Consider the following 25,271-nt stretch of genomic DNA (forward strand, 5'->3'; position numbering starts at 1 on the left):
GGGGGGGGGGGGGGGTGGGGGGGGGGGGGGGTGGGGGGGGGGGGGGGTGGGGGGGGGGGGGGGTGGGGGGGGGGGGGGGTGGGGGGGGGGGGGGGTGGGGGGGGGGGGGGGTGGGGGGGGGGGGGGGTGGGGGGGGGGGGGGGTGGGGGGGGGGGGGGGTGGGGGGGGGGGGGGGTGGGGGGGGGGGGGGGTGGGGGGGGGGGGGGGTGGGGGGGGGGGGGGGTGGGGGGGGGGGGGGGTGGGGGGGGGGGGGGGTGGGGGGGGGGGGGGGTGGGGGGGGGGGGGGGTGGGGGGGGGGGGGGGTGGGGGGGGGGGGGGGTGGGGGGGGGGGGGGGTGGGGGGGGGGGGGGGTGGGGGGGGGGGGGGGTGGGGGGGGGGGGGGGTGGGGGGGGGGGGGGGTGGGGGGGGGGGGGGGTGGGGGGGGGGGGGGGTGGGGGGGGGGGGGGGTGGGGGGGGGGGGGGGTGGGGGGGGGGGGGGGTGGGGGGGGGGGGGGGTGGGGGGGGGGGGGGGTGGGGGGGGGGGGGGGTGGGGGGGGGGGGGGGTGGGGGGGGGGGGGGGTGGGGGGGGGGGGGGGTGGGGGGGGGGGGGGGTGGGGGGGGGGGGGGGTGGGGGGGGGGGGGGGTGGGGGGGGGGGGGGGTGGGGGGGGGGGGGGGTGGGGGGGGGGGGGGGTGGGGGGGGGGGGGGGTGGGGGGGGGGGGGGGTGGGGGGGGGGGGGGGTGGGGGGGGGGGGGGGTGGGGGGGGGGGGGGGTGGGGGGGGGGGGGGGTGGGGGGGGGGGGGGGTGGGGGGGGGGGGGGGTGGGGGGGGGGGGGGGTGGGGGGGGGGGGGGGTGGGGGGGGGGGGGGGTGGGGGGGGGGGGGGGTGGGGGGGGGGGGGGGTGGGGGGGGGGGGGGGTGGGGGGGGGGGGGGGTGGGGGGGGGGGGGGGTGGGGGGGGGGGGGGGTGGGGGGGGGGGGGGGTGGGGGGGGGGGGGGGTGGGGGGGGGGGGGGGTGGGGGGGGGGGGGGGTGGGGGGGGGGGGGGGTGGGGGGGGGGGGGGGTGGGGGGGGGGGGGGGTGGGGGGGGGGGGGGGTGGGGGGGGGGGGGGGTGGGGGGGGGGGGGGGTGGGGGGGGGGGGGGGTGGGGGGGGGGGGGGGTGGGGGGGGGGGGGGGTGGGGGGGGGGGGGGGTGGGGGGGGGGGGGGGTGGGGGGGGGGGGGGGTGGGGGGGGGGGGGGGTGGGGGGGGGGGGGGGTGGGGGGGGGGGGGGGTGGGGGGGGGGGGGGGTGGGGGGGGGGGGGGGTGGGGGGGGGGGGGGGTGGGGGGGGGGGGGGGTGGGGGGGGGGGGGGGTGGGGGGGGGGGGGGGTGGGGGGGGGGGGGGGTGGGGGGGGGGGGGGGTGGGGGGGGGGGGGGGTGGGGGGGGGGGGGGGTGGGGGGGGGGGGGGGTGGGGGGGGGGGGGGGTGGGGGGGGGGGGGGGTGGGGGGGGGGGGGGGTGGGGGGGGGGGGGGGTGGGGGGGGGGGGGGGTGGGGGGGGGGGGGGGTGGGGGGGGGGGGGGGTGGGGGGGGGGGGGGGTGGGGGGGGGGGGGGGTGGGGGGGGGGGGGGGTGGGGGGGGGGGGGGGTGGGGGGGGGGGGGGGTGGGGGGGGGGGGGGGTGGGGGGGGGGGGGGGTGGGGGGGGGGGGGGGTGGGGGGGGGGGGGGGTGGGGGGGGGGGGGGGTGGGGGGGGGGGGGGGTGGGGGGGGGGGGGGGTGGGGGGGGGGGGGGGTGGGGGGGGGGGGGGGTGGGGGGGGGGGGGGGTGGGGGGGGGGGGGGGTGGGGGGGGGGGGGGGTGGGGGGGGGGGGGGGTGGGGGGGGGGGGGGGTGGGGGGGGGGGGGGGTGGGGGGGGGGGGGGGTGGGGGGGGGGGGGGGTGGGGGGGGGGGGGGGTGGGGGGGGGGGGGGGTGGGGGGGGGGGGGGGTGGGGGGGGGGGGGGGTGGGGGGGGGGGGGGGTGGGGGGGGGGGGGGGTGGGGGGGGGGGGGGGTGGGGGGGGGGGGGGGTGGGGGGGGGGGGGGGTGGGGGGGGGGGGGGGTGGGGGGGGGGGGGGGTGGGGGGGGGGGGGGGTGGGGGGGGGGGGGGGTGGGGGGGGGGGGGGGTGGGGGGGGGGGGGGGTGGGGGGGGGGGGGGGTGGGGGGGGGGGGGGGTGGGGGGGGGGGGGGGTGGGGGGGGGGGGGGGTGGGGGGGGGGGGGGGTGGGGGGGGGGGGGGGTGGGGGGGGGGGGGGGTGGGGGGGGGGGGGGGTGGGGGGGGGGGGGGGTGGGGGGGGGGGGGGGTGGGGGGGGGGGGGGGTGGGGGGGGGGGGGGGTGGGGGGGGGGGGGGGTGGGGGGGGGGGGGGGTGGGGGGGGGGGGGGGTGGGGGGGGGGGGGGGTGGGGGGGGGGGGGGGTGGGGGGGGGGGGGGGTGGGGGGGGGGGGGGGTGGGGGGGGGGGGGGGTGGGGGGGGGGGGGGGTGGGGGGGGGGGGGGGTGGGGGGGGGGGGGGGTGGGGGGGGGGGGGGGTGGGGGGGGGGGGGGGTGGGGGGGGGGGGGGGTGGGGGGGGGGGGGGGTGGGGGGGGGGGGGGGTGGGGGGGGGGGGGGGTGGGGGGGGGGGGGGGTGGGGGGGGGGGGGGGTGGGGGGGGGGGGGGGTGGGGGGGGGGGGGGGTGGGGGGGGGGGGGGGTGGGGGGGGGGGGGGGTGGGGGGGGGGGGGGGTGGGGGGGGGGGGGGGTGGGGGGGGGGGGGGGTGGGGGGGGGGGGGGGTGGGGGGGGGGGGGGGTGGGGGGGGGGGGGGGTGGGGGGGGGGGGGGGTGGGGGGGGGGGGGGGTGGGGGGGGGGGGGGGTGGGGGGGGGGGGGGGTGGGGGGGGGGGGGGGTGGGGGGGGGGGGGGGTGGGGGGGGGGGGGGGTGGGGGGGGGGGGGGGTGGGGGGGGGGGGGGGTGGGGGGGGGGGGGGGTGGGGGGGGGGGGGGGTGGGGGGGGGGGGGGGTGGGGGGGGGGGGGGGTGGGGGGGGGGGGGGGTGGGGGGGGGGGGGGGTGGGGGGGGGGGGGGGTGGGGGGGGGGGGGGGTGGGGGGGGGGGGGGGTGGGGGGGGGGGGGGGTGGGGGGGGGGGGGGGTGGGGGGGGGGGGGGGTGGGGGGGGGGGGGGGTGGGGGGGGGGGGGGGTGGGGGGGGGGGGGGGTGGGGGGGGGGGGGGGTGGGGGGGGGGGGGGGTGGGGGGGGGGGGGGGTGGGGGGGGGGGGGGGTGGGGGGGGGGGGGGGTGGGGGGGGGGGGGGGTGGGGGGGGGGGGGGGTGGGGGGGGGGGGGGGTGGGGGGGGGGGGGGGTGGGGGGGGGGGGGGGTGGGGGGGGGGGGGGGTGGGGGGGGGGGGGGGTGGGGGGGGGGGGGGGTGGGGGGGGGGGGGGGTGGGGGGGGGGGGGGGTGGGGGGGGGGGGGGGTGGGGGGGGGGGGGGGTGGGGGGGGGGGGGGGTGGGGGGGGGGGGGGGTGGGGGGGGGGGGGGGTGGGGGGGGGGGGGGGTGGGGGGGGGGGGGGGTGGGGGGGGGGGGGGGTGGGGGGGGGGGGGGGTGGGGGGGGGGGGGGGTGGGGGGGGGGGGGGGTGGGGGGGGGGGGGGGTGGGGGGGGGGGGGGGTGGGGGGGGGGGGGGGTGGGGGGGGGGGGGGGTGGGGGGGGGGGGGGGTGGGGGGGGGGGGGGGTGGGGGGGGGGGGGGGTGGGGGGGGGGGGGGGTGGGTGGGGGGGGGGGTGGGGGGGGGGGGGGGTGGGGGGGGGGGGGGGTGTGCTTCTGTTAATTCTTTGTATTCCTTTCTTTTTTGACAGATTGACGTAGGAATTTCTTTCAAAACTATGATGTCTTTTCCATCCAGTTGGAGCTTGTTTTTGGATTGTGCATGTAGGATCAGATCCCGGGTGTATTTTCTGACACATTTTATCATTATTTCTCTTGGCAGCCTTTTCGAGTTGATGCGATATGTTGTGTCAATTTCCTTAAGTGCTTCTTCTGTTGTTAAGTTCCAGACCGGAGCTAGTACCCTGTTTCCCCTAATATAAGACATCCCCGAAAAATAAGACATAGTAGAGTTTTTGCTGAAGTGCGAAATATAAGGCATCCCCCGAAAGTAAGACATAGCAAAGTTTTTGTTTGGAAGCATGCCCAACAAACAGAACACAGGAAAAATAAGACATCCCCTGAAAATAAGACATAGCACATCTTTGGGAGCAAAAATTAAGATAAGACACTGTCTTATATTCGGGGAAACACGGTAGTTGTGCCATTTTGCTGTATAAATCCTCTTTTTCTTCTTCTGGGACACCTCGCAGTCTCAAATAGTTTTCTTTCAGGTGGAATTCTGTCATTGCTGCAGTGTCTTCGTGTCTGTCTACTTGGACTTGTAACATATCCACCTGTCCCTTGATATCTTTCATTTGAGACATATTATCTGTTAGCATATTGCTTACTTGTGTTATTTTTTCCTCCAGTTTTTTCATTTGGTTAAGTTCTTGTTTTATTTCAGTAAGTTGGTTCATTTGATTTGTTAACTGGTTGGAATTTTCTTTTTGCTGTCCCAGCAGTTGTTCCATCATTTTCTCCAGCTTGCTGTTCCCTTCTTGTTGATGTCTACCTGGAGTTGAAAGATCAATTGTTGTTTGTGTCTTTAAGTATTTATCTGCTCCGTTCTTCTTTACGTTTGCCATTATGTCAGTTTATTTTTACCCCAGCACCTTTCGTTGGTCTGTTCTCCGATATCGTCCCCGTCCCTTCGTTTCTTTGGTGTTAGCACTGTCCGTTCGTTTAATTTCTCCTTTTACTTTCTGATGTAATTGCGTCTAATCACTTCCTGGTTCCTCTTGTTTGTTTTGCTTCCTGGTCTTTGGTATTAGTTCATTGTATTTCCTCTTGTCTCTTCATGACACAGGAAGTACTGCCTTATATACCGGAACTCCCAAGCGTCCTTTGCGGTTCTTACAAAAGGCAACTTGGCTTGTTGCCACCGATCTTCCCCGTTTACAATAAGGTAAGTTCGTAAATGAGAAAAGAATAGGGAATTTTGACTCACAATTCTCCAGCGTTACTTGGCTTTATTCTAACACGTTCTGTTTCTTCTGCCTTGAGACGGTAGCGCGTTTCATAGCACGTCGCTCCGCTCCACCTGTTTCTTTTCTTCTCCACTATTTCTTCTGCTTGTTTCAATCTTATTTTCTGGTCATTAGTTTGGAATCTTGCTGTGGACTGAGCATTGTTTCTAAGTTTCAGCAGTTCGTTTCAGATTTGAATTTTTTAGCTTCGGCTGTTTAACTTTCGGCTGCCCCTCTGTTTTCCCACTGCAATGTTCTTGATCTTTAAAAAAGAATAGTCCCTGTCTATCCCCTTCTGGATTACGCCCGGTGGCTGTATTCTTTGTTTTAAGATTCTATCCCACGTTTTGGGATGGAATTCAGCCCCCCCTTTGCACTTCGCTAAAGGGGTTTCTCATTGCAGGTATTGTCCCACGTTTTTTCTTAGGGACCTCGTTGGCAGCCATGTAGTTAAACCCGGAAGTCTCCACATATTTCGCTTCCTGATGTACTTGTTTGGCACCTGGATACTAACTTTATCAACTCTTTCTCTCATTTGTGAGACCATCAGAATATCGGACTCAATAATGGCCAACTGGGAGCATGTGATGTGACATCAGTAGTTTCCATCAAGAGATCAAAAAAATATTTACAATTACTTATGTCTCTACTTTAATTGATGTTGTACGTTTTGTGTGTTCCAGTCTCATTATTCGGTCTTTTATGATATTTCTACTGAGTGGTAACTCAGATATTCTCTTAATAATTGCATCTTTATTCTGCATATTGTGAAATAGAACGCCCGGTGCACATCTTAGAGAGAGTTTCTTTAATAAATTCTCCCTCACTGGAGTGCTTTTCCATGCTGAGCGCCATGGAGTGAGCAATGCTCAGACTTACCAGATGTTTAAATTTGTAGAGCCTTTTACAAATTTAAGGATGGAATTAGATTGGCTCTTATAAAGGTGTAGCTGCCTGGAAATGTATTCCTTCCTTTCATCCTCACTTTTTTTCAAGAGCTGGGAATGATTAGTTTCAAAATGTCTATTTATGTTCCGCGTTCTGCTTACTACTGTTTCAGTACATAGAACGCAAAATGAACTGCCATTTTTTTCTATAATGCCATACATCTCGGTCCATGGCTCTTGAAAGGGTCGGCTACTGCTACTACCACTTCCTTTACTTAACCTTGGTTTTTTTATTTTTTGGGTTCTCCATCGGGGGGCAGTGACAGAAGATAGAATTATAGATAGCCTGTTAGCCCTGCAGGCAGTTAGGGGTTAACTAGCCTAACTGACCACAAGATGGCACATGTAGCTGTCTTTTAGGAAAGGGCAGGGTTAATAAGCAGAAATAGGGGTTAATAAGGATGCACAACGGCAATAGTGGTGAAATGGAGTCTGCACTATGCTTCAGGATGGCGTTCCTTATGTGAATTAAGATGGCTGCCGCTATTTCTAATGGCGGGAAATGGGACCCATAGCACAGGCCCTCGCCTCTCCCAGCCTCCCCCTCACTTATCTCAGTAATGATGGTCAATTACCTCTTGCTGTGGTCTTTTCTCCTCTCACTGCCTCAGCTTGTTCTTCCTCTGCTGCTTTCCCCCAGCTATCTGCCTCCTTCTCTGCTCTTTCCCTCTCTGCTGTCTTTCTCCAGCTTTCTGTCTCTTTCTCTGTTCTTTCACTCTCCGCTGCTTTCTTCCAGCTCTCTGTCTCCTTCTCTGCTCTTTCCCTCTCTGCTGTTCTCCAGCTCACTCACTCCCTGCTGGCTCCCCCACCTTTTGTCACCTTTTCTTAGAAAGGGCTTGCTTTCTCTCTGGGTAAACTGCTGCCACCACCTGACTGTCTGAGGAATTTCCCACTGGGGAGGGTCAGGGCTCCCCAGCCTCCTCTCCAACTCTGATGCCTAGCCTCGGTTTCCCCACTTTCCCCTCTCCTGGGTTCCACTGGGCAGGTCGGAAACCCTGGAGGAACAGCTGCTTGCCAACTGCCAGCCTTCCTCCTGGTGCCCTCCTGTTCCAGTAGCGCATCCACAATGGCGGAGGCCTAGTTAGTACAGATAATGGTTCCCCACATCTAAGGTTCAAAAAGTATTTAAAAATAGAATGGTTGCAAGTATTTTTAAGCACTGCACCAGATCGAGCAAGGGTTTCAAAAACAAAGGAGATATAAGCACAATTCCTCTATCCCTCTCCCTATACATACCCTACTCGCTGTTACAATAGGGTAGGCTCTTAAGCTTAGAAAATTACAAACCCTCATAGAGTTCCCATTACCTGGAAGACTGGGTCCATGTTCCCTGGGCAAGCCCATGGTCCCAAAATGGCTGCCCTCTCCAGAGCCCCAGCACACACTCTTCTTCCTTCAGTGGCCCAACTAGAAGAGACCTCCCCTCTCTCCTCTCAGGAGTTTTATCTGTTCCCCAGCCCCACCCCTCTCTCAGGGTCAGTCTGGGCTTATCTTTCCCCCCTAGGTCAGGTATCTCTTCCTGATGTCCCTCTAGCATTTTTAAGTTCTCCAAATCTATGATACCTGCTTGGAGAAGGGGTGGAGGAGAAGGAGGAAGCCATTTCCTCACACTCTCAACTAAGGAAAAGGTGCTATCCTCAAGAATAGTGTGACCATGACACGAGTTGACAGCATAGGCGCAACTGAGCATATACAGAGTGCGGCAATAACCACTGGAGCCAGGGAGTTCACTCAAAGAAAGGATGTATTGGCATTGATACAATATATACAGTTTAAACGGACAGAGCCTTCGGCTTAGGTCCTGTCCCCAGCAAGGAACATGCTTAACTGAATTAGCTTACTTATATACACTATGATATACATTAATTAGCCTATGGCTAGTACAGTCAAAGGTCACATGACTCATATATATAGCTGATGCAATCATGCTTAGTCATTCCCTTTGGCTGACTGCTAACAGGTGAATGCTGTTAGTCCTTCAGCAGTCCATTAAGGCAATCAAGGGTTTTGCCATGCAGCTGTTATACTTTCAGCTCCTGACAGACCAGACATCCCACTTTCGGCCGGACAGTCACGATTTTTTACAATTTGTCCCGCGTCCCGCGACGTTTTAAAAAGTCCCGATTTTTTTTGAAAGAATGTAGGACAATCTGGTCACCTTAGTTGGAGGGAGCCTGCGCGTTGCTCACTTCCTGGTTCCTCCGCCCCTTCCCCCTGGAGCACGGATGGTGGGGAGGCCAAGCAGCGGGAGAGATTCCCCCCCCCCCCGCTGCGTCACACGCTGGCTTTCCCGGGGCGCATGGAACGTGGCCTGGGAAGGCCGAGCAGAGAGGAGTGCGCCGCTGATAGAGCGGGGGCGGCAGCAGCAGCCTTGGGTAGGTGGAAGGAAGAGGAGCTCCGCTTGGAAGAGAGGGTTGTGACGGGCTCGGAGCTCCCACTGGGCAGGAAAGGCAGGTGGGCGTCCAGGGTCAGCACCAGCCCGCCCCCGGTGTGCCAGCCCTTGCAGCAAAGTGGAGCGGACAAATCAGGCTGTTTGGTGCTTGCCTGATGCGGCGCGCGTGTGGGCGTAGCTGGAGAGTTAAGGGGTGGTTGTGGCACGGGCAGTTGCAAGCTGTACGTTTTAGAAGGACCCGTCATCTTCCTGTTTCTATGATGCTGAAGCGTGAAGCAGTATTCAGATTTTGATTTGTACGCTTACAATTTACTAGTCATCAAATCCTATGAAAGTTTGTCATGATCTTTAAACAGACTTTGTAGTAAGCAGCCTGCATTGCAATAATGCTTGACTGCTTTGCTTTATACAGCAGTCAGACCATTAAATTAAATCAATGCTTTAAAAAGTCCTAAGTAATCTATAAATGTGAAAATTTTTTGTAAAACATTTGCAAAGACAGTGAATGCAATGATTCTGTTTGTAGTGAGTAACTTTTAAATGGAGAATTTTTCATCAGTTCTTTTCTTTCTTATAGAATGCTGATGAGAACTTAGTTGTGTCCTTTTGTAACCCAACCAAGAAAGGCTCCTCTTTTTCAGAGAAAAAGGCCCTTCATACCCATAAATAAATATGTCTGAATTTTCTTTTATTTTTATTTTAACTTTAAACAAGAAACTGTATATTTGTGATATTTAAAGATTACATATGTTGACATTATGCAATACTGTACTTTTTTTTTTTTTGCATTTTGGAGTGTCTTCTGTGTCTTCTGCTGTCCTTAGCATGATGTCTGCGGGTTCTGCAAAACTCCCCAAAAATTCCCACTTAATTTCTTATGCTGAGTGGTGATCCATCAAAACCACAATGGGAAAAGATGTGATGTAGAAGGGATAACTATATTCTGATGTATGTTCTTCTGTGCTGTGTGCTTGCATACACTGGCTGTGTCTTGGTTTTGGGTGTAAGGGATGTAGGGAGAGATGTGATCTGTAGCACAAGGGCAGGACAATTGCCTCAGCATAATTGGTCCTAGTGTAACTTGATTGTACTTGAATCCCCCCACCGTAGCATTATGAAAAACCAGGGGCCCTTCCCCACTCACCTTATGCCGCGCATCTCTCTACTGAAGTACCGCGGGGTCCCGCGGCACTCCCCACTACTTGGGCGACGACTACGCAGCCGCCCCAACGCAGCCGCTCTCTCGCCCCTTTGGCGCGCGGCATCTCTGCCCCTCTTTCGAACTGAGGTTTTCGAAGAACTCCGCGCAGAGCGCGGGGTTGTGGGGAGGGCCGGGTGGTCACCCCGGGGTTGCAGACTTCCCGCCACTCGGAGTGACGTGAACCCTTCGGTCCAATCAGGCGAAGGCGAAGGCGAGGCGTGCGCACTGCACGCGCATCGATTTCTTCCCCCATTTCCTTTACCGGTAGCTAGTCGTCTGCTCACGGACTCGAGTGCACGTGGCCATCTGCATCGTTTATTCATTTATTCAAAACTGCACGATCACGATGGATCCCGCACCTCCCGCTCCCCTGCCGCAAACGGGAAATTCTGGTAAGCAAGGTGGCCGTGGTGTGGCATGGAGGGAAGACGAGATGAGGGATCTCATCAGGATCTGGGGTGATCAGGAGATCCAGAAGACACTAGACAGCCGCCACAGGAACATCGATGTGTTCGAGAGGGTGGCGGTGGAGATGCGGAGAAGGGGCCATGTTAGATCCGCGATTGAGTGCCGGACCAAGGCAAAGGGTCTGAAGAGAGACCTGAAACGCTGCAAGCAGCACAACAGGAAATCGGGAAACAGTCGTAAGACCATTCCCTTCTACCGGGAGTTGGACATCATCCTTCGTGAGGACCAAAATGTGAACCCTCCCCCGCTGATGGACTCCACACCATGCATTGCGGTCGGTCCAAGTCCTCCGGCAACGAATGCTGAACGGGTTTTAGAAACCATCAACGAGATGGACATCCGCCCCAACAGTCCATCTGTGCTGGCCCCTGGTAAGCTTCTCAGGAATTCTAAATCCACTATGCGGGTTCGTGAGGGGGGGGGGTATTCTTGCCAAGGCTGTTTAGCCAAAACTGTCGAATCAAGATGGGGTGGGATGGTCACATGGCCAATTTGCCCATGCTTGGGCAATGCATTCAAGGGGCCATTTCTAGAGTGCCCTTTCTCTCATTTTCATGCAGTGGCCATTACATGGGCGCCTTTACATGGCCCTCTGGAGCCACGACGAGATGTCTTGCGATGCGAAATTTCGAAAGCGGGCGGGAAATCAATCTGCTTGCGGGCGGGAAAATAAGCATGCTTTCCCTCCAATGACCCAAACTGCGTCAAATTTGGTGGGGTTCCATTAGGATCGCAGATGAGACACAGAAATTTTTGCTGCCAGTGCGCCCAAAGCGGCGCCCCCTTCAGGAACATCCCAGAACTTTGCCACAGGGAATTTACTCTTCAATGAGTTCTCTGCGTTCCTGTGAATGGGGATGGCAGGCTGTGGGGAGGTGGATTGGGAATGCGAAAGAATGAGCCCCGCATTTGGCTGCACACCACAGGGTGTGCAGCCAAATGGCTATTTGATTCCTGAGTGTGTGTGTTGACGTGGGGTTGCCTTTGGGGGGGGGGGCTTCCGCCCACAGTGGGGTTCAATTTGGACAGAGAGACTTGAGGGTTGGCGAGTGATTCACACTGGATAAAGTATTGCTTTCTGCGTGGTCCCCCACAGGTGCCGCAGCGGTGGAACCGGTGTCTCGCCAGATGGAGATGTCACCAGGTAAGAGTGAACACATTGCAGACGGTCTGTCACTGGATGCAAGTGGTGTTTCTTTGGGGGGTTGATGAAGGGTTGAGAGTTCTATGGGGAGAGGGGGGGTTGGAAGAAATGGGGAAGTGAGTGCTTCTGAGGGTCATGAGGGCCATTAACTCAAGCAGGGTGCCAGCAGATTTCATTGACTGCACTTGCCCAATGTGAGGGACAGCCTTATCCAAAGAGGAATGAGAAGAGCGGTGACAGGAGCGCTCGCACAGCTAATGGAACTCTTTCTGTTCTACCCTCCACAGCTGACGCGTCGGTAGGACCACTGCTCCAACAGGGACAGATGTCTCAAGGTGAGGGTTCCCCGAAATGGATCGCAAACACGCGGGTTACGGTTCATCTGCTGCTGCAAGCCATTTTATGGGGGACTATCTTAATGATGCTATCCGGGTTTTTGTGAGGTGTGTTTAGTGGGGTCCTAAATTGCATACTCCCAGACAGGGGGGGGGGGGGGTTTCGTCCATTGTTTCCAATTGCTGCTTCTGAGGTTAGTTTATGGGACAAGACAGCAGGCATTCTCAACAGTGCCACATAAACTACAGGATCCCCCCCTTTGCCACCAAAACTACAGGAATCCCCACCCCTTTTGCACAGAAGGAAAATTAAATTTTTCCCATCTACTGCTGTTTTCCGCTAGCAGGTAAAGACCTTTTTGTGTTGCTTTGCGCTCCCTCTGTGACTTCCTTTCCTGTTTGTGTCAGTTTATGGAGCCTCCATGCTGCCACCACAACTCCATGCTCCCCCCTTTCTCACCTGTTGGTGACCCATATGGACTTACACTTTCCTTTCCCTTCCCCCCTCACAACAAGCACCCTCTGAGGCAGGTGGGGCGGAGAGAGCTTCAAGGAGTTGTGAATACCCAAAGGTCACCAGACTGGCATGTGGTGGAGTGCACAGTCTAGTCCATGGGTCCCCAAACTTTTTAAACAGGGGGCCAGTTCACTATCCCTCAGATTGTTGGAGGGCCGGACTAAAAAAAACTATGCACAAATGATTGTAATATGTTTGATTTCACCTTTCAGCCTTTCTCTCGTGGTCTATTTTTAGAACAGTGACCAAAGTATGTCAAGTACAGGGTGGGCTCCAAATGTTGTTGGGGAGGCTGTGGAATACCTTCCCCTGTAAAAAAAAGCAGAACTTTCCCAATGAAGCATTCCATCTAACCCAGGATCAGGTATCTTCCTGGGTTCTTCCTCCCTAGCAGCCAGCGAGCGATTCACCAGCCTGGCTGATGCCAATGGGAGCGAGGCGGAACAGAAAGCCTGAGAGCAACACATGGAGTAGCTGAGAGGGAAGGGCGGAGCAGGAGTTGCCACGTGTAAGGTTTCCAACTCTGGGTCAGAAAATTCATGGAGATTTGGGGGTGCCATCATGTAATTGCAATCAACAGCCATTGGGGCCGGTTCCTCCTCTCCCTCGAGCCCCCACTGCACATGAATGGAGCCATCGCCGCCATGCCTGGTGGGCCGGATAAATGCCTTCAGGGGGCCACATTTGGCCCCCGGGCCGTAGTTTGGGGACCCCTGGTCTAGTCTGAATTCCCCAGATCAGCCTCCATGGCTCCAGTGGCAGAGCTGGGAATCAAACCCACAGCTCCAGTGGCAGAGCAGGGAATGAGGCACGGTTCCTACAGATGACAATCCACCCGCTCTAAACCACTACGCCACATTTGAAAATGATGCTTATTGTGGGAGGAGGATAATCCTCCACAAAACAGTATCAATGCCCGGGGGTGAGGGGCAATGGAGGGCAGGGCAGGGTGGTCTGCCGTCCCCGACCTTGGAAAGCTGCTTTTATGACTGCTAGGCCAAGGGCGGGGCGTGGGGAGACGTAGCCATGGCCTAGGGGAGTGGTTTGTAACCAAACACAAACCCGCTCATTTTACAGCAATGCATGCGTCCCCGCTTCTTTGAGGTGCGGGTTCCAATACTGGGTGCCATTGAGTTGACTTTTCCCTGAGCCATCTAACTGGGGCGCACTTACAATTCGTGTTTTGTCGCGGACAGTGCATTGATATGGCCAGATATTGGCATAAGTGATATTTGCCAAGCACGCACAGACCACTCTGCCCTCAATCAAGTCACATGGAGATGCACAAAAACTCACAGCCTTCCAGAGGGCCACCCTCAACAACCCCCCCCCCTCCTGCCCCTCAAAGAAAGTAGGTCATGTCCCTTGTGGGCACAGCGGCCCCCTGTATGGCAGTAAATTCTTACTCCTTGTGAATTCACCTATGATTTCGTTTTTTTCCCCACCGGCGTAGCGGGAAGAAATGAGGAGTCACTGTTGGACGATGCAACGCAGATTGATGAGGGTGGGTTTCACGGTGAGCGCTTGTCTACTTCACAATCTGGTTTGCTTGCAATGAAGGGGTGTGATTCAGCACGGGTCTTTGCAGTACGCAGAGTGCGCAGTTCAGGTGTACCTGGCTGCACTCAATGTCTTCATGATCTTCAGTGGCGTGAGTACCCCTGTAGTGATGTAACTTGACTCCTGTTCTGCTTTTGCATTTCAGCCAACGGACCAGGTGATGTTGTCCCAGCCATGCAGGGACAGGAAGCCGAGGGACGTGGCCGTGGTGCCTCTCCGAGGCGTGGAGGTGCGTGTGTGCTTCCCATGACACTGATTGCGCACAGTGAGGGGTGCCCTGTCTAAGGTGTTGACGTGTTTGCGGTTATGTGACCTGCGTGGGTGTGCCTGCGTGTTCCATGAGAGACTATCACCTAATATGACGTCCTGTTCTCTTCTTTATCCCAAACAGCAGGACGGCTTGCTGGCCAGCAACCAGAAGAGACATCGCCGGAAAGGCGAGCAATTCTGGAGAGAAGAAGACTGCGCCGCGTGGGTGTGCTGGCGGACTACGCCAGTGCAATGGTGGAGCAGGGCGAGGAGGAGGCTGTGCAAAGGGTGGAAGATAGGCGGGAATTCAGGGCTCTCATGGAGGAGGGCAATAGGAATGTTGGTAACCTTGTGGCCCTACTAGAGCGGAGAGTGGCCATTGCGAAGCAGTCTGAGAATCGTGCCTTCTCGGTAATTGAGAGGATTCTCAACCTGATGGAGCGAAACATGCCCACAGTTGAGCGTGGACCTGCTGGGGTGGTGGAGGCGGCCCCTGCTCCGACAGCCCCGCCGGCACTCTTTCCAACATCTGCCTCACGCGCAGTTCATCGTCCAAGAGACGAAGTGTTGGACTTGTTCCATGATTTTAACATCATGATGCCCGAGTGCAGTGCCGCCCGGACACAGGGCAACGATCATGTTCCCAAGGTGTTTGGTGAACCTGCACCACTCCAGGACAGCGACGAGGAGACCGACCTGGACTGCTGTGTGCCAGCCACTCAGGGAAGCCCCAGAACAGCGAACATTCCCGGCACCAACACTTCATGTGTGCTGCAGCCCAGCAACCAAGGCCCTGCTCCTAAGCGTGTGTGTGTTCGTGGGCCGGTGAGCCCTTTCAATGTTTCCTCAAATGGGGACCCCAGAATCTCCGTTAGCGGTGGACTTGTGAGAAGATTCTGGGCTCCCCAGTTGAAACACAACCAAAAGTGACGACGTTTGAGGATGGATTCGACCATCACAGCAGCCTCCCATGGGGTGGAGGAATCAGATTGTACCAAGGGTCTACTTATCACAGTGGCATGCATGATTAAGATTAGGGGAAGGTGACCATGGTTGGAAATTCTGCAAGTGGCCGTCTTGCACTTTCCTTCTGGGCACACCCTGCCCGGAGGGATCCTTTCTTATACCCTGTGAAAGTGGCTGAGATTCCCCAGGAGCCGTGACTTCCCCAAGGGCACACAGCTGGAGAAAACCTGGCACATGCTGGCATGGGCAGAAGCCTTGGGAGGCCACATGAGGGTGAAAGCCCTGCTGCCAAACAAACTGTGGGCATCACCAAACTTGGGCTGTCCCCTTATGCTGTGGGTCCAATTAAAACTGCCCCCCCCCCACTCATGGCACCACAGGATGGATCAATCCAACACTGCAGGGATGTAGGTTGGAAAAATGACAGAGGATGAGGAATTCTTGAAAAGAATGGGAGTAGGAAACAGTGAGAGACAATGAAAAAAAGAACACATATTGACAGCTCAAGTAATGTGAAATTTTAAAAAAGGAGAAGTATGCAGAGATGGAAAGAAAATTAATAATTACATGGTTCAGTATTCAAGGGGGCATATCGTCCTGCCAAGGATCCCGAAGGATCCACGTCAATTCATATCTTTCTTTCCATTTAAATAAAATGGTTTTTTTCTGGTGGGGGGGGGGGGGTTGCGTGCACTCGCATATGTACTCGTGTACTCACGATGCACTTGCAACAGTGAGGCCAACTGCTGTATTCCCCTGTGCCAATGTGTCCACATTTCGTGGATTGCATCAGAAACTGAACTATGGAGGGAAAAATGTATGATTTGGCATAGCTTTTCCCCATGAGTACAAATTAGCCTGTGCGCCACATCCAGAGTGGATCGTCGGAGACTCGAGTCAACATTCAAACGTTCTGTTGACCCCACAATTGGCGGCACGTCTCACGTGGCCGCGTTGCTCCCCTGCGTGTGGATGTTTCCCGTTTTGGGTTCAAATGGGCCAATGGAGGTTCTCAGAAGTTAACTGACCAAAGCCCCCCTTCCGTTTCCCCTTTATTATCAGGATGGCAATGGAGGGAGCAAGGCATGGTGTTGCTTGGCAGCCCGAGCTGCCAAGCCCTAAACATGATGTTTAGCTCCATAAGGAACAGGGGGTACGCCGCACTCCTCATGGGCAGCCTGTATTTGCCCAACGTCCATGCTTACAGAGCAATTTCTCGTGCATTAGACAGGGCAGGGTACGTCCGGACCGAGGAGCAGGTCCGGACGAAATGGAAGGCTCTTAAAAAGGAATTCTACAGTGTGGTGCAGGTTTGGGGCGGCGTGCCAAAGGAAAGCTCCTGGCCTGCAGAGTACGCCTCCCTTCGCCAGCTCTGGTGCGCTGCGGGCCGCCCACGACTGGTGGACCGGCAGCCAAGAAGTAAGTGCTTACTTTTTCCAGGAAGGTCAAAATTGGACTTCCAGGACTGGAATGGGGAAACGTTTCATTGACTGCATGCAATTGATTCAACCTGCAGGTTCTGCTCAACCCGATGATCCGGCAGAGAGCTCGGAGGAAGAGGGAGCAGGACTGCAGGAGTCGGCCGGGGCGGCGACTCATCGCGCCGTGGCTGGAAAAAGGGCAGCGGCAGCGGCAGCAGGGCAGTCAAGTGACAGCAACCCTGGAGAAGGTGAGACGTGTGCTCTCCCCACCATGATAGCCGCAATAGGAATATCTGGACGTTTCCTACAAACACAAAATTCTTCCTCATCCCATGATTGCACAGGTATCCCCGTTCAAAAATTCATGTTTAAGATAACCTGAAAGTGCACAGAAGCGTGGACATGGGCAAGGGGGGGGTGTTCCTCGGGCTTGACCCCCCCCATTCATGTCCGATGCTCCGCCCACCCGTCTGTGGGTTTTGAAAACATTTCAGTGCTTTTTCAGCTTTTGGCATGCAGGGGGCGCATTGTTTGGGCTAGCAGCACCAAACTTTCAGGGATTGTTTGGGGGACTCTCCTGATTATACTACCCGTGTTTGGTGAGGTTTGGTTCTGGGGGTCCAAAGTTGTGGACACCCAAAAGGGGTGCCCCCATCCTCCATTGTTTCCAATGGGAGCTAATAGAAGATGGGGGCTACACCTTTGAGGGTCCCTAACTTTGGACCCCCTGAACCAAACTTCACCAAACCTGGGATGTACTATCAGGAGAGTCTCTTATTGATACCGCCCTGGTTTTGTGAAGTTAGGTCCAGGGAGCCCAAAGCTATGGACTCCCAAAGGGGGTGCCCCCATCCCCCATTGTTTCCAATGGGATCCAAGACGAACGGGGCTACACCTTTGATTGTCCACAACTTTCGACTCCCGGAACCAAACTTCACCAAACCTGGGTGGTATAATTAGGAGATACTCCTAAAGATACCCTGAAAGTTTGGTGCTACTAGCGTTGCCATTTCACCCCTGACAGCAGGCACCCCCCCAAATTCCCCAGATTCTTCTTTTAAATCCATCCCCTACGGCATGAACTTACTGGGAGAATCTGAGGCCCTCAGTTTAGAAGAAGAAGAGTTTGGATTTATATCCCCCCTTTCTCTCCTCCAGGAGACCCAAAGGGGCTTACAATCCCCTTGCCCCTGCTCCCTCACAACAAACACCCTGTGAGGCGGGTGGGGCTGAGAGAGCTCCAAAGAGTTGTGACTAGCCCAAGGTCACCCAGCTGGCATGTGTGGGAGGGCACAGGCTAATCTGATTTCCCCAGACAAGGTCTATCATCCCCGGCCTCGGAGAGCTGGTTTGATAAGCACTAGGCCAGGGGCTGGACTTGGGGAGGCTTGTCCATGGCCTAGGGGTGGGTGTGGGTGTGCCGCCCCCGATTCCCCCCCCCATGAGAAATCTATATCTCCGTCCCTGCACAGAAGGAACTACGCAGTGTTTGCCGAGCATCATCTGTGCCAAAAACACTTATCCCTCTCACCTTACTAACTTCGATCCTTTCCTGTTTCCTAGGCACCAGTTCCCAAAGCACAAAGCGTGTTAGAACGGGACCTAAACCTTCACTCCAAGACTGCATGACCCTACGTAAGTTTTTGTTCTGGATTACACAGCAAAGTGCATTTATTGTCAATATGTTTTCCTGCCTTCCTACTGAAAGATTGTGTCCATGCAACGATGGCTCATTTGAGCCCTTCGGGGACGGGGCGGGATAGAAATTTGAAGCATAAATAAAAAAATTTGAAGCATAAATAAAGAAATTTGAAGCATAAATAAAAAAATTTGAATCTCGGGCCCACCAATTGCTACACTCTCACAGATTCAATGAAATCAGATCCAAGTATGTGAATCCTAGTCCATCACATGCACCCTATCTCCCCGATTCAATTAAATTGCACAACTTGTTGGTCACTCCTGATCCTTCTCTCTGTCTGATAGTGGCAGACTTTCTCTTGGACATTACTGAACGCCAGTAGATGTCCTTCAGCCTAACATTCATATCCCTTATCACAAATGCTTTTTAATTTGTTTTGTATTATTGTTGTACTTCTGACAATGCCACTAAACGCTTGCTAATGTCTTTCCCTGCATTACAGTAACCAGAATGGACAGGCGCCTGAAGAGGCTGGAGGAGGAGGTGTCACAGCTTGGAGCCAGGGTGCGTGCAGTGGAGGACCGTTGCCCGCCCGCATCCCAGACGCCCGTGGTGCCTGAGAGAATGAGCAGTGGGAGCTCTGAGGATCGCCTCCAAATAGTGACCAGTGAGGAGGAGGCCAGTGACACCCCCAGGAACCCACCCACATCTGACCCCTCAGCCGTGGTCGTGGTGAGCTCCGCTGTTCCAGGGAGCTCGAGCTCATCTCCATGAGCATTGTGGATGCCAAATGTTGCAGTCGTAGTTACAGTCACAGGTTTTACAGTTTTTGCATTTGTCACAGTTGTTACAGTTTGCCGTAGTTGTTCGCGTTCTTTGTTATTTCGGGAGCAGGGTTTTTAAGTGTATTGGGGGGGTTGGTTGTGGGATTGTATTATATTAAAGTTGGCCATCGTGAAACCTTTGCTCCATATCTCATGTGTTCTTTCTCACAGGTAATCATTTAGGCAAATAGAAATAGGTTGCCACCTTGCAAGTGTAGGCTCCGCAAAGCAAAGCACCTGTTGCAACTTCTGCTGATCTTGGGAAGGATTTGGCAGGAGACCATAGTTGTTCCGGAAGCCTATTTTGCCAATTTCGCCAACCAGCATTATTTGGAACCCAACTTTCACATCCCCTTCATTTTCTGTAGAAACTCCAATTTCAAAGGACTAAACCAAGATGGCCAAAGTTCTCTCATCGCTGTGTCCTGGGGCGCACCCTGGCAAAATGTCATCTGGGGAAAATGCCAAAGTTGCCCTTCCCCCCCTGTGCATTGGGCGGCCACCCTCCCCCAACATGAATACCCTCCCAACCAGGCTACTGTTTGCCATGACCAGAGAGATAATTGAGGGGCACCTGGTTGCATTGGCTGAGTATGGAATGCCTTTGCTAGATGGTTTGCACCTGACAGCCAGGAAAGAACTTTTCAGAGGGTTTGTCCATCATCTTCCTGACCTTTACAGTATCGGGAGATGTGCTACACCCACCCCCAAACAGCGGAACTCACCATGGAGTTTAAACGTGGGACCTCAATTTCGTCTTGTCATTCCACTGCATGGGGAGAATCTGGGGCACCCACATGTATGAAAATTGAAAGTGAGGCCGTTTGTGGTTTGCTTCCCCCCTCCCCATGAAACAGCATCACAGTGGAGGGTGGAAGATTCAGCTGAAACAAATACCTGATTCAGCAGGGAGCTGGGCACGGCTGTGCAGTCTTGGCTGAAAAGTTTCCGATCATATCCTGTTTAAATATAAACAGAGGCAAATGCAAGGAAATTTGGCTCCCGGGGTGCATCTTTGCTGGTTTTCTCGGCCTGCGGGGAGGGCTTTTTAACAGCTAGTTAAACTTCAAACAGTGCCCACACATTCAGAAATTCCCCATGATCTCACAGGCTTTTCTGCCAGCATTGTAGTGAGAGAAATAACTTATCCCACCGTGGAACTCATTGCGGCTTTCCATTATGCCCAGCGGGGTGTGTGTTAGAGCTTTCCACAGGAGGCAAGAGGCTTTAAATCAAGTACCAGCGGTGTTTATTTGGGAAGCACATGGCAAAACAAGGAAATCTCTTCTTTAAAATATCACAAGCAACCCCAACCCAACAAAACTACCCACCACCCGACCCACTGCAGTGCTGCCGGAGGACACCTTGCACAAAATGTTCATGGGTGGTCCCCACGGGCGGCTGCTCCCATGGGTCCCAGCCGCTCCAAACAGAAATTCTTCAGGGACACTAGAGCTGGCCCCATTTGCTCCTGTCCCTCTTTCAGCTCCTGTAGTGTTGCTTCACATGTCTTTTGAGCCGACTCCAGACTCGCCACACGTCACCGTAAATCTCTCACTGCAAAAAAAGATGGGGAAGCGTGAATGCTCAGGGCATCCTCTGTGTCAGTGGCACCCATGGTCTGCCTGTCAGTCCATGAACTGGCCAGTGCACACTGGGGAAAGTGAGTGGTGGCAATCTGCACTCCAGTTCCTCAGCGAGAGTGCCAGCCAGCAGCCTTGATGTAACAGGCACCACTGTAGTGTTGTGCAGCACATCACTGGAGAAGCTCACTCGCCGATCTGGAGGAAATTCTCAGAGAATATTCCCCCCTTGAGGCTTGACCACGCACTGGTCCCTTTGGCGCTGGAGACGAGCAGAAGTTGGCTGAAATTGCAAAGGACAACATGTTTTACTGGTGCATACCATTGTTATGGTAAAGGGGTGGGCAGTGGTGATAATCCCGGATTAGCCAGGCGGCAGAAACGCAAAGAGCAGAGGCACCTTCGTCAGTGCCAAGCTCACGTTCCTCTCTTCCCTCCTCGGCACCGCTGTCATCCTCACTAGATGTTTTTGGTGGAGCTGAAAAGGGAAATTATTATTATTATTATCATCATCATCATCATCATCATTATTATTATTATTATTATTATTATTTATTAAACTTGCTATACCGCCCTATCCCGGGAGAGCTCAAGAGAGAACAGCACAGTCTGAGGCAGCAACATGTCACAGGGCAATGGCTTCAACCCCACGTGACCCTCATCTTATTAGCCGTGCCGCAATCTGATCTGTGACTATCCTATCCGAATACTTCAATGTCATGTGCTCTCACCCCACTTGAACACGTGACTAGAGCTCCTCTTGTCATAAATATCCTGACCATCTGTCCAGGAAAAGACTCTGTTTGAAGTGTTTCCGAAAACATATGTAAGCCATGTAGCACCCTGACAGCAGGCACCTTCCAAAATTCCCCAGATTCTTCTTTTAAATCCATCCCCTACGGCATGGACTTACAGGGAGAATCTGAGGCCCTCAGTTTAGAAGAAGAAGAAGAGTTTGGACTTATATCCTCCCTTTCTCTCCTGCAGGAGACTCAAAGGGGCTGACAATCTCCTTGCCCTTCCCCCCTCACAACAAACACCCTGTGAGGCGGGTGGGGCTGAGAGAGCTCCAAAGAGTTGTGACTAGCCCAAGGTCACCCAGCTGGCATGTGTGGGAACCTCCACAGCTCAAGTGGCAGAGCAGGGAATCAAACCCAGTTCCGCCAGATTGGAATGCACCTGCTCTTAACCACGAAGCCACATTGAAAGTGATGCTGTTTCATGGTGGGGGATAATCCACCCCAAAACAGCATCACTTTCAATGTTGTTTAACTAGGGACCCCAGAGTCTCCTTTTAAGGTGGCTTTAAAGGGAGAATTTGGGCTCTCTATTTTAAACACAATTGAAAGTGATGCTGTTTGGGGGTGGATTCCAGCATTACAGAGGCTGCCCGGGGGGGGGGGGCGGGCTCCGGGTGGATTATCCCCCACCTTGAAACAGCATCACTTTCAATGAGCTGTGAGCTGTGGAGGCTTATCTGGGGGATTCAGATTAGCCTGTGCACAGCTTTTCGGAGCTCTCTCAGCCCCACTCACCTCACAGGGTGTTTGTTGTGAGGGAGCAAGGGAAAGGTGATTGTAAGCCCCTTTGAGTCTCCTACAGGAGAGAAAGGGGGGATATAAATCCAAACCCTTCTTCTTCTTCTAAACTGAGGACCTCAGATTCTCCCTTTAAATCCATGCCGAAGGGGGGTGGATTTAAAAGGAGAATCTGGGGAAATTTGGGGGGGTGCCTGCTGTCAGGGGTACAATGGTTAAGCTAGAAGCACCAAACTTTCAGGGTATATTTAGGAGTCTCTCCTAATGATACCACCCAGGTTTGGTGAAGTTTGGTTCAGGGCGTCCAAAGTTATGGACCCTCAAATGTGTAGCCTTCATCTCCTATTAGCTCCCATTGGAAACAATGGGGGATTGGGCACCCCCTTTGAGAGTCCATAGCTTTGGACTCCCTAGACCAAACTTCACAAAACCTGGGTGGTATCAATAAGAGACTCTCTTAATAGTACATCCCAGGTCCATGCCTACCAGGGTGTGAGAAATGAATCCAAAGTGTTCCCGGTTCGGAAGCCGAGTGGAACCCGCTGTGACCTCCCTCCTTTATGCACCTGAGGAGCAGGCGCTGTGACCTCCCCCCTTTATGCACCTGAGGAGCAAGCGCACCTCCTCAACCACCCAGGAACCTTCCCTTTCCCTTAAACGTTGCCTACCTTTTTGGAATGAGCCTCCCCTCCTGCGGAGCTGCTCGCGCAGTTGCTGCGACAGCACGCAACACAATTGCCGGCGAGATTCCACGCGCACGTCAGTCCCTCGACGGCTTGCACACACACACATTTACTGAAGAACGAGGAAGAAGGGGGGGGCCTCAAACATTGAAAAGTAACTGATGCGCGGGAGCATCTGCAAGGTTTTGGCAAGATATATGCAACAGCCAAGCAGAAGCCATCAGAAGTTATGAATGTGCATCGTGACATCTTGACGTGTTTTCGCTGCTCCTGTGGAAACGAGCTGTTCGACCTCCAAACTAGCAGACCAATCGGAGTGCAGACCTGTCCTGTCCATCAACAACACGCGGACAAATCAAATCGGAGACCCACCCTGACCACCGACGAGTGGCGTGCAGCCGTGGGGAAATATAAACATTCTGACGTCGCGCCAGGTGCGCGGTTTTCAAAAAGTTTGCCGATGGAGCCGCCGCAGTGGGGACTGCGACTGCGCACTCAAAAACTCCAGCGTTTTCTGAAACCGGTAAGCCTGCGCGTTATTTTATAAAGTGGGGAAAGGCCCTAGGTTCTCTGCCCTCCACATGATATTGTATCATCCTTGCTGAACTGACAGTTAAAAAAATTATTTTGGTTTTGAATGAATTGGTTTAGGCAGGTTCAGTGTTAAATGCCTTTGCAAAATTGAAGGACAGTGTTTGGTCATGGAAGATAAATTCTATGATACTTTCAGTTCAGGAACCAAAGTGTTGCAACAAATCATAATATTTAATTGAATCCCACAAAAGATCTCTGTTTTACTTATTTATTTCAGCAAATAGCACAAATCTTCAGAGGATAGAAAGTTGGTCAGTTGACTTGTCAAAGCACTTTTTAAAGTCAAGAATGCCACTGTGCCCCTTTTTTGTTTATTGTAGGGGCATTTGTTTAAAAAAAGCAAGAAATAAGGTCTGTATGGCTGATTATTCACTGGTGCTCTGCCCCACAGCAAGGATACGTTTCTTTTGGGGCAGAGATTTCTGTACTTACATGATCCAGCTTACGAAGCCAAAGATCTCAGAAGTCCTTTTGTTCTCTCTGTGATACACCTCTGAAGATGCCAGCCACAGATGCAGGTGAAATGTTAGAAACAAGGTCTACCAGACCATGACCACGCAGCCCGGAAAACCCACAACAACCAGTTGAATCTGGCCGTGAAAGTCTTTGACAATAAATCGGGGTTGGGGTTTCTCGCTCTTGTTAACAAAGGACTTCTAGGGTCTTTGGCTTCAAAGCTGGATCAAACATACATTTATTGACTAGTTGTTGGGTTTGATCTTCTCTTCATACAGGGTTCCAACTACAACAGCCGGCTCTTTCCTCAGAATCCGACTAAATTGTACAAGGCCTGCTCAGAGGCAGGCCAAACAATCAAGCACTCTGTTCCCTTCCAGAGATAGAGTTAAACTGCTCTCCTACACTACTAGGGAGAGCTACCATCACTCTGTCTGCTCTTTTTCCTAGCATTGGTAAAGTAGTTAGAATCTCAGTACTTCAGTGATGAGCAAGCAATCAACTTTGCAACATATTTTGTTTAAAGAGAGGGGAAATAAGCACATTTGAGCAAGGTTGTGGGTATGGTCTTGCATTAATAAGAAGGCTTGCCAGCTAGTGTGAACAGATGCTCTGAGCTCTCCTGACTTTTGTTTCGTTCTTACTTTGGGCAAATGACAGATTTACAGGAGAGGTCTAATAAGACTTGTTCTTAGGTGGCCGCGGCTTCTCCTTTCCCTCCGCCCGGTCTCTGGCTCTCTGGCTCCCGCTGCCTCCAAGCCACACCTCCCTCGCCCGGCTCCTAGCGTGGTGGGGAGGAGCCGTAGCTCCTCGTGCCAATCCAGGCTCCTGGGAGGAGCGGAGGAGGGCCGGCCCACCCACCCCCCCACCCTGAGTCCAATGGTGTCCCCACTTACCAATGTTAAAATCTGGTCACCTTACTCAAGAAGCCAGAAAGCAAAAGTGAGTTAAGGAGAAATGTGGGTACCTGGGGTTGAGCAGCTGCCTGCTATTGGCTAGAACCTCAACCGGGTGTGATGATGCAAGAATCTTGAGAAGAAGGAGGGCAGAAGAGAATTGCAAGGGGAGTGGGAACACATATACCAAGCACATCCTTTTTCATCATTGGCAACCAATTGAGCAAGTATTCCCATCCTTTAGAGCAGGATGCAACCTCAGTAGCTTTACCAGATGTTCATGGACTACAAATCCCATCAGCCCCTGTCAGCAATTTTTCCATGCTGGCAGGGGCTGATGGGAATTGTAGTCCATGAAATGAATCCATGGTATCTGAGAGACTGCAGGCTGCAGACCCCTGCTTTAGAGGATCCTTACCACTAGTGTTAATAACTGAGTATAGAAGGCATTTACTTCCATGCTACTTTGATACTTTATGAGCATATCTTTATTATAGTGGATGGTTTCAGGCACTCTCTCCCTTCACCAAGTTCTTTTCTATAATGACTTCTTATCTGTGGAAGATGCTCTGTCCTCTGCTAAGGTCTTTAGGGTCACACCCATTCCACTGTCATACTTCAAAAACACATAAAGAGTCCATAGCCTATCTCATCTTCTACTGAGAATCACATGGTAGAAGGCGGTCAGTAATTGTCTGCACAGTCAGAGGTGTGTTGGGTCAAAAGCTGCTTCCAGGGCTGGAATCAACTGGCTGTTGTGGGTTTTCCGGGATGTGTGACTGGAGGTCGGGTAGTTT

At 55.7% G+C, this 25,271-nt stretch overlaps 1 long non-coding RNA gene across 1 annotated transcript; it reads left to right on the forward strand.

Annotated features, from left to right (window-relative positions):
• The first annotated feature begins 11,478 nt into the window (after positions 1-11,478).
• Positions 11,479-13,853, forward strand: LOC125439834. Its single transcript, XR_007245591.1, has 3 exons — positions 11,479-11,545; positions 13,516-13,578; positions 13,768-13,853. It is a non-coding gene; the product is annotated as an uncharacterized LOC125439834 (long non-coding RNA).
• The last annotated feature ends 11,418 nt before the right edge of the window (positions 13,854-25,271 follow it).

The sequence above is a fragment of the Sphaerodactylus townsendi genome, linkage group LG10 (assembly GCF_021028975.2).
Source record: "Sphaerodactylus townsendi isolate TG3544 linkage group LG10, MPM_Stown_v2.3, whole genome shotgun sequence".
NCBI lineage: Eukaryota > Metazoa > Chordata > Lepidosauria > Squamata > Sphaerodactylidae > Sphaerodactylus > Sphaerodactylus townsendi.